The sequence below is a fragment of the Etheostoma spectabile genome, chromosome 12 (genome assembly GCF_008692095.1).
Source record: "Etheostoma spectabile isolate EspeVRDwgs_2016 chromosome 12, UIUC_Espe_1.0, whole genome shotgun sequence".
Lineage (NCBI taxonomy): Eukaryota > Metazoa > Chordata > Actinopteri > Perciformes > Percidae > Etheostoma > Etheostoma spectabile.
This window is the reverse complement of record NC_045744.1, coordinates 4,533,396-4,538,948: the sequence shown is the minus strand read 5'-3', so window position 1 is coordinate 4,538,948 and position 5,553 is coordinate 4,533,396. Positions and strand designations below refer to the sequence as shown.

Here is a 5,553-nt window from a genome sequence, read left to right as displayed (position 1 = left end):
ACAGATAGAGGGGAGAGCGCACATCAGTCTCAAGGAGTGATAGCTGCAGACTGGAAGCTAAATCATTGTCGGCTGTAATGAGGGTGTGTGTGTTTGCATGTGTGTGTGTGTGTGTGCTAATCATTAGAGTCAATGTGCTGCCACAATTGTGCTGCTTTGATAACAGGGAAGTCAAAGACCCTGTCAGTGTGTCTCGTGATTTGTGTCTATCGAGTCCTCACACTGGTGTAGAGACTTTGCACGAAAGGATAGAAGTTCAATCACTAGCACAGATAAGTGACATTTTTATTTTTGAGCTCTTGCTTTAACTCTGGAACCCTTCCAGTGAGGTAGCATGTCCTCTGAAACCCACATTGCAAAAACACCCGGCCAGCCACTGTCCTCGGATCAAATGTGACCCTTTTCCAAAGTTTTTTATATCAGAAATATGGGTTTCTTTCAAAGAAATTGCCCAAAAATAACACAGATGCATAGGTGTACATTGTATTGGACCACAACGTTCTTCGCAGGTAAAGTCAATGATGACTTTCATTCCATTTTGTGTGTTTTATTCAATTTTATAGCATTTAACCTGCTGTGTGCAACGTAAGATAGCTAGCTAGCTAGATTGCTTGTGAAGGATGAGTCAAACTATTGTTAGTCACACAAGGAGATATGAGGAAAACAAAACAGCAGCATTATAGTACACACAAATATTAGGACATGTATGTGATGTAGCTAACAATAATGATACAAAATACTGACTGAAATGGGTTTTAATCCGGTAATGTTAGTCGACCAGCTCCACTGTGGTCAGTATATGTTGTAGTCAGACAGTTCCTCCTAGATTTGTGTTCCCTGCTACTCGTGATCTAATTGGAGACCAACAGCCAATCAGAATTGACCCTTAATTCTCAGATTGGTTGGTTTTGTGGCACACTTGTAAAAATTGAGCGAGAATTCTTGCATGGTTGGAGTTTTTTTTACCCAGACCCAGTAAAAAATACAAAATAAAAAATGAAAATTAACATATTCCCTTTCTTACATGAAGATAACTTTGTCTAAGTAGATGAATACATATATTTGACATAAAATGTCAAAGGGGGACATCCTGTCTTTATTGTTGTCAGAGACGGAAGTTAAGTATGTCAACATAGCATGTTTCCTTGATAGATAGATAGATAGATAGATGGATAGATAGATAGATAGATAGATAGATAGTTATTGATCCTAATAAAATGGGAAATTATAGTGTTACAACAAAATATCAGTCACACAGCACATAATATAAATATAAATGAAATACTAGGATGCAATTTACATACATACAAGAGACATGAAATAATAGGATAAAATACAAGAACAAAATATTTGAATATATACAAGTTGGGAATAAAAAAATATGCAACTGCCTAAATAGTATGATCAATATGTAGACCTAATGTGCAGGTTGCACTTAGTACAGTATAGAGGTGTCTCAGAGTCTTATCTAGCACCCAGGGATGAGGTGTTTGAGAGTTTTATTGTCTATGGTAGGGATGATTTCTTGTAGCGGTCCGTGCGGCATTGAAGCTATCGGAGAAGTTGCTCCGCTGTTGGAGCAGTGTGTGTGTGGGGGGGGTGGGTAGAGATAGATAAGTTATCCATGATAGATAACAGTTTGTTCAGTGACCTCCTCTCCACCACAGCTTCAAATGTGTCCTGTTTGCAGCTGATCACGGAGCCAGCCTTCCTGATCAGTTTGTTCAGTCTGTTTGTGTCGCTGGCTCCGATGCTGCTGCCCCTGCAGACGGTGGGGGGTAGGGGGTGGGGGGCACAAACAACCGACTGGTAGAACATCTCCAACATTCTGCTGCACACGTTGAAGGATCTCAGCTTCTATAGAGTCTGCTCATCCCCTTCTTGTTAACAGCAGTGCTGTTGATCTTCCAGTTCAGCCTGCTGTCGATGTCGACACCCAGGTATCTGTACTCCTCCACCATGTTCACGTCTCTTCCCAGGATGCAAAGGGGCTGCCGAGTCGTTCCCTTTCTCCTAAAGTCTATCACCATTTCTCTGGTCTTATCCACGTTCAGCAGCAGTTGATTCATACCAGACCACTCCACAAAATCATCCACCGGCGCTCTGTACTCTCCCTCCTGTCCCTCCCCTATACACCCAACAACTTCTGAAGGTGACATGACTCTAATATCCAATGACACATGTTCATTTTACAATCTAATACAGTAAGAATATTACATATTTCTCTTTTCATTTTCTCTTTTTAAGAGGACATCAGCCAGTGGGATGAAATATCTCCACTTGTTCCCAATGAAATGTTTCAGGATGAATCTAGAAATGAGTTTCTGTGACTCAAAAAAAATACAGCAGGTCACTGAACTTGTATTAAAGGAATAGTTCAACATTTTGGGACATAAACAATTTTTTTTGTCAAGAGTTAGACAATAGATCGATCTCATGCCTGTACAATACACATGAATTGACAATTAGCTTAGGTAAAACCTGACAACATGAAGTTTTCATACTTTTTATTGTACGGCTTAAACTAATGACTTAAAACATGTTTATAAGTGATATTTAGAGGTGCTGGTAGGCACATTTTTTTTACATTTTTTTACTGTTTCCAGTCTTTGTGCTAAGCTAAAGTAATAGCATTTGTAATCTTCTCATCTACCTCTCGACAAGAAAGAGAATTAAAAAAAAAAGAAGGCGAATAAGCGCATTTGTCACGAGATTCTGGATAAACAAGCTTTATGGAAAACAATTGAGAACTACGTTTGTTTCAAGGAAATATGTCATGATTGTTAGTGTTTGTAGTTAGTTAGAGTAGTGTCCCTTCACCTGCTCTAAGGGGTTCTGCATTTGCCGGCCTGCCCAGTCTCCAGAGGGGTTTTGCCCTTTCCGATGGCCTCCGGAGGGATTCAGCCTTCCCCGCCGGCCTCCAGAGGGGCTCCAACGGACTGCCCAGTCTGCACCAGGTTCTCGCCCTTCACTGCCAGCCTCCAGAGGGGCTCCAACGGACTGCCCAGTCTCTTGAAGGGTCTCGCCCTTCACTGCCAGCCTCCAGAGGGGCTCCAACGGACTGCCCAGTCTCCAAAGGGGTCTCGCCCTTTACTGCTGGTCTCCATAGGGGTTTCGCCTTCGTTGTCGGCCTATAGAGGGGCTCCAACGGACTGCCCAGTCTCTTGAAGGTTCTCGCCCTTCACTGTCAGCCTCCAGAGGGGCTCCAACGGACTGCCCAGTCACCAGTGGGGTCTCGCCCTTCACTGCTGGTCTCCATAGGGGTTTCGCCTTCATTGTCGGCCTCCAGAGGGATTCCGCCTTCGCCGCCAGAGATGCTTCGTGGTCTTGTCCGCCCTTCAGAAAGCCTGTCAGAGGGGTTTTGCGTTTGCCAATTAAGCCAGGATGAGCAGATCACCCTAAATCAAGCTGCACTTTTCCAGTTATCCTGGATTTCTTTATTCTACTTTTGTACAACAGCCCCCTGATGTATTTAGTCTTTGTTTTGTCTTTGTCTGGTGTCGGATCATTGTTGCTTCATGTCGTGCTGTATCCTGTCGTCGTGGCTTGTCTTCTGTTTTTTGCTTCCTGGCCTTCATGTTTTTAGAGATTATTTAAGTGTGTGCCTGTCTGCCAACCTCTGGACACCTTTTACTTTTTATTATTAAATTCTGTAATCTGTAAAGTGCATTTTGGGTCCAAGCCTTGCTTCTTTATCTGCCTGAAAATAGGCAGAAATAGTTCCTTCTTCTAGAGTCTTTTGGAACAAAAAGTCATATTTCCAATTTCAGGGTGAACAAAAAAAAATCATATTCTATAGGAACCATTTGCAGTACAATATCATTTCAAGTTTCTTATTCTTCCTTTTCCAGAGACTGATGATTTGGAGCCAGACATGGCCAGCTTGGTGTCTCTCGGTTTCACCGGTTGTCTCTCAGTGGTCCACTTTAACTCCATCAGCCCTCTGAAAGCTGCTCTGCTCCACCCAGACACCAGCCCTGTCATCATCACGGGACCTTTAGTCCAGTCCAACTGCGGCTCCTCGGCGTCAGCCAATCCCTACGCAGCAGAAAACACACACCACCTGTCAGGTAGGCGAGTGGGGGCGGGGTTTAGGTTAGGGTTAGTTTTACTGGACAAACTACACCGTTCACTCCCAACTCGGAGTGGGTTGGCAAAAAGATACTGAAGTTAATACATTTACACAACACAGTATACTGCAGATGCATTTTTATACTTTATTCACAACATAGAGGACTTGAACAGTAATGTATGAGAACAAAACTCACCCAAGTAGGATATTGATGATTTTGACCTGAATGACATAATATGAATTCATGATAATTTGTTTACCATTATTATAAAATGTTACCGATGTTCAGTACATGTTGGAATCTGGGAGTGTATACATTTTTCTCCCCTTTCTTTCTGTTTGTGTATCTGTATTTTTGGTCGAAGCTGCTATTTCCAAAAGTGTAATGGGCTCATTAAGTATGTACACCTTGTTTAGGGAGACTCATGACAATGCACATGATGAGATAATTAACTTGGACCACAGAGGGATTTCCCAGTGTCTTTCCTCTGTGTCTGGATTTCATGTAGCTTCATGTTCCCTGAATAGAGTCCTTTGGAGAGCTGATGCCATATTCCCAGTCAGCTCTGAATGATGATACTGTGATGTTGTCTCTGTATTTATTTTTCCCTTTTTCTATTGTGACACAAATGCTCTTTTTTTTTCTTTTCATGTTTTTCTCTACACATCTCACACTCTTGTTGCCCTCTCTCTTCTCTTCCATCTTCCCTTTCATCTCTTCTACCTTTCTTCTTTCTCCACTGTAGACCAGTCTGGTTCAGCGGGTTCTGGTCAACCTTTAGTCAACGCCATCAGGACTGACTCGGCTCTGATTGGAGGTATGCTGACCTCTTTCACCTTGTTTTACTGGCTTTGTATTGGACTTCTCTTAACTGTCAGAGATCACACTCAGTATTTTATTTATGAGCGACATTCTGCTGAAATCCAGCAAAGGTGTGATGGGCCAAAACAAAATCCATCCGAAGTAGAACATTTTTGCTTTTTTCTGCCCAGCAAGTTTGATTCAAAGTGATGATTGATTGGTTCTTTTGTGATAAAGAAAAGTGAGAGAGTCCAAATTCTTCTAAAAGTGTCCATTAAATTTCCGTGACTCTGCACAAAGGGTCACTAATTAATCTAATCCAACCTCGGCTGAAATGACTTGCTGATCGAGAAGCTTTCGCTCCGTTATCTTCAAATGGAAACCAAAGTAATATAGTGGAAAAATTGATTTGAGGCGTATTTTGGGATTGCAATTAAATGAAACCTTTTCTGAGTAATACGTGTCAGAAGAGAAGAGTCCACCCGGGTCCAAATGTCTTACAATTCTGTTCACTTAAAGTTTACATCCTCAGGGGAGGGGAGGCAGAGATAGGCAGAAATCATCCCAGTAGTTTCACAAAGCTCTGTGACCAAAGTCCCCTGTGATAGATTACTTTTGCAGAAAGTTGGCGAGTCAGCCAGCTTTCCACACACACACATGAGAATGTCACAGCGCTGCT

At 42.2% G+C, this 5,553-nt stretch overlaps 1 pseudogene; it reads left to right on the top strand.

The window, feature by feature from the left end:
• The window catches only part of LOC116698801 (contactin-associated protein-like 4), a 421,932-nt pseudogene that overhangs the window by 411,272 nt on the left and 5,107 nt on the right, over positions 1-5,553 (top strand).